The sequence below is a fragment of the Pholis gunnellus genome (genome assembly GCF_910591455.1).
Source record: "Pholis gunnellus genome assembly, chromosome: 18".
In the NCBI taxonomy this organism is placed as follows: Eukaryota; Metazoa; Chordata; class Actinopteri; order Perciformes; family Pholidae; genus Pholis; species Pholis gunnellus.
Genome location: NC_136545.1, coordinates 6,782,371 through 6,786,484, shown reverse-complemented (window position 1 = coordinate 6,786,484; position 4,114 = coordinate 6,782,371).

The following is a 4,114-nucleotide window of genomic DNA, read 5'->3' as shown; positions in this document are numbered from 1 at the left end:
CAGAAGCACAGTTATTGATTGTGTCAGTCAATAAGAGCTAGTTTCCTCCCCAACTATTATACTAATGCATTTAGGGTGGATGTCCCGGCTAGCCTTGCAGGCCAGGTTATAAAGTGCACCAGAGCTCCTAAATTATTCACAATGCCCCTCCACCAGCTCCGGGCCTCCATTAGAGACAGCGGGGGAAGCGGGGGGGGGGGGGGGTGATGATGATGTCACCCGGCCCCATGGAGCCAGTCAAGGGCACCTGGGACTGAATGATGGAGTCAGCTGTGGAGAGGAGGACCACAGCTCTGCCGGAAGAGTCTTCCTGAGCAGACGAGTGCTCTGCCTCTGCAGGTCACCTCACCGACGGGTCTGTGAATACAAGCTTATGTAACCACGGCTCATAATGACCAATGACTGCTGAGGGAGAATAGAAGCTGCTGAACTGAAAAAATGTAGAGACACATTTGACAAGAAAGAGAAGCTCTACTTCAATACTACATAACCAAGCCGCAAAAGTACAGATGGAGATGGGCGACGAATGACAGGAAAAACCAACAGCAGGTGTCATAGTTAGCCTCCGGAAGAGCTATAGTGCTCCTTGTCATAGATTCAGAAACTCTACTGGAGGGAAGAACTCCTCTTCCAAAAGTTATTCCCTCATTTGGTGTTTTGATGACAGTGGTGGAGAGTGCTGTCATGTAGCCCTCATAGGTATTCAACCGCCTAAAGGACCCCTACAAGCGACTACAACTTCCGACATGGCGCTTAGAACCGGGGACAATTACAGGATTTTTAAATGAGCAGTCACAACGGGGGACCGAGAACCAGTCAGTAGGGGCCCATGGGAAATCAGAAAATCAGAAATAAGTAGGGTGTTGAAAATTGGCTTAGAAGGCATTGGGCATAATTTTCAGGCACACATGCAGAGCCCTGTGCTCGCCTGCAGGTGGTATTACATGAAAAGTGTCACTAACCTGGAATCGCAACTTTAACCCAATGGCTTTTGGTTTGCACAAACGACCTAAAGGTCCCACTGAACCTCCTTATTGCCCTCTAGTAGACCAGGACCTGTTGAACCTCCTCAATGACCACTACAACAACCTGTTTCCCGTAATGTTGAACTATTCCTTTGAGGGCTGAAGTCGGGGAGCAAACGTTTGCCTCCACAGCAAACACCACAGATTACATGACAAAGTGAAACATGATTGTTCTCTGCAGGATGAACACATCTCTCACACCTCTTACTGTATGTTAGGAAACATTTCTCAAAACCCACACAAGATTAAAAAAGCACAAACGTTTTGATGGATGAGCCGCTGACAGAGATTACAAACCATCCTCCCCACAACTGGTGGTTTTCATCAGTCTGATCCTGGCAGACTGCCAGGAGAGAAATTGTCTGGAAATTCAGATTGAAGTGATCCACAGTAAAATGCAACCATACACATTACACATTGTTCTGGCTGACAAGCTTTTGAGTGAAAACACCACTTTGTGAAATGTGAGAAAAGGTAAAGGGGAGGAAAGCCTGATTCAACAGATTCATTCAGATATTTTTGTCATACACAAGCAGCAAATACAGCCATTATCCGATCTCACCAGGAGGACGACTGCTTATTCACCTTTTCCGACAAGTTGTATTGACGAGATTCCGCTTTATAACAACCTCCATGTATATCACTTATAAACATATTCCCTCTGTACTGCTTCTTGTGACATTGTGAACTCAGGGAACCCTTGTGAGAGGCTATGGAAATGAAAGACAAGAAAGGTTATTTAACTTGGACAATACAGTCAAAATACAGGCTATGCCTTGCCTCTGATCGAAATTTAAAAGCACATGAAATAGGCCATGCATGCTTCTAGCGTAGTGTGAGGTATTTCCGCTCTACAGCCGGTCTGCTTCTGTCTCATTTCTGGGAAGTTCGGCGCGTAGAATGCCCAGCAAAAACATTAAAACACAGCGGAAAACCAACACAGTCGGAGAGAAGAAAGAAACCCTGTTGCCAAGAGTCATCTTTCTTTCTCTATCTCCCTGCCACTCTACATGTCTCTCGCCCTCCGGGCAAAGGGCTTCATGAAGCAAGGAAAGGTCTTCAAATCACTTGCACAGGCAAACATCGGGTGTGTCTTTGCTCTGATAGCTGTGGGAGAGTCAAGCAAGGATGAAGGATGGACGCCCTGGGCAAACAGGGACATCGCAAATTTAAAATCTGTGTTTGAATGCAGTGCTTGATTCTGAATGAACACATCAAGGCACAGTGGGAATAAGTCAGAAATGTTATCAAGGTCTCAACTGTTTAAAATACCACACGGACAAAGTCCTGACTTCTGCTAGCGTAATAACAGCGATGCTTTCAGCAAAATGCTAACATATCATAAAATGTTGACCATGTTAATTGAGTGTGTTAGCATGCTAACGTTTGTTAATTGATCCTTCGCTAATTCCCACCCAGGAAATACAAACCATAGCGTAGCATCAGTATCCAGCTCTGCTCCATAGACTCTCATGCACTCGTTTCAGATTTTCTTCATTTTAGACTAGTTTTGTTGATTTTAAGCTCGCCATGGTTAAAATATTGTGCCTGTGGCACGTGTATTAATACTCGTTACCCTCAGCCTTCATTTTGACCCCAACTATACACCAGTAAAAATGTGCGTCTTACGCGGTGGTGACCCTATCACAGTGACAAAATCTGTCCACAGACATATAAATGGCATGATGACACACACTATCACACACACATACTCAAAAGGTGAAAACAATACTAGCGACTCGCAGTCACAACTGGTAATGAGGAAGTAACGCATCGGAGCGAATGTAATAGCTGAGCTGACACTGGTGCTCTGCACCAATCAGAGCAGCTCCACCGTTAAAAGATACTGGTTCATTCAGTGACAATGATGCTGCAGTGTCAAAGTTTTGCTCGTAACTGTAATGAACACCTCCACACTGAACCCCATATTGCTCCTGAGAGGCAGGACTGAGTCCTGCATGGCGGTGGAGGTGCCACTGGTGTGTGAATGAGAGACATTATGAAGCCCTTTGTCCTGGTAGATAAGGTTACCTCTGTAAGTGCAGTCCATCTAAAACTGCACATATTACTGAAAGATTGAGCATTCAAACATCTTGCTCCAGCCCTGATTCTTTCAAACCGTCGGAGCTTCCTTTGGCCTTTGGTGATTAACAGCTAGTCAGGCTCAAACATGTTGAGCTGTTACACTGATGATTCAAAGTGACTAAGAGGAATTCAATTAGCACCGGACATCAGAGAGGCCTTTGGCGCCAGATGTCATGTAACTGGTTGACCAAACTACCAGACTGATCATATTATGGAACAAAGGGTTGAGATGGACCTAATTACATTTCAGTATCAGGTTTCAGTCACATAGAGACAGTCATTATCAATGCACATGATGCAATAAATCTAGAGATTAAGTACGATGCTTACGACTTGAGACAGATGGTAGAGCAGATGTTCACCCTAAAATAGAATGAACACTACTGATCACTACTTTTCTAAAAAGTTTGGTCTATAAATTCACTGTGAAACATAAGTGCCAATTTATGTATTTTATCTCTTAGATATCTATATAAAACCTGTTCTCAATCACTTTTTATATGATCAATATTGTATGAATATATTCTACCATGTTTTTTTTAAGAAATAAAGGACAATAGATATATTTATTGTATTTCTGTGTACTAATCTGTGCATGGTGTTTATTTAAAAAAAAATCTACCTTTAAAAACAAATTTTTTAAGATCTGATTGTTTTTATAAGGATGCTATAATGTTTTTTAAATCTGGAAAACATATGCATGTGTGTGAGGTTTTCTTCGTACTTGTATACCTCAATGCATGTATTTCAATCTTTATATAAGTGGGAATATGTACAATCATGTCCATGTAGAGGTCTAAAGCCACACTATGATCAGACTGGAAGCCTGAAACATATGATCAACAAAACACTTCTTGTTGGCCTCAAGTGTTTCCGCTGCACAACCATCCTCAGGCTAAAAGCTGACTCCCTCTCAGTCTGGGAGTCCCTGTGGTCTGACCGAACTCTGTCCTCTGTGCTTTCACCTTCTATGGAAGGAGAAAGTGTGTGTCCTCCTCAGGGAT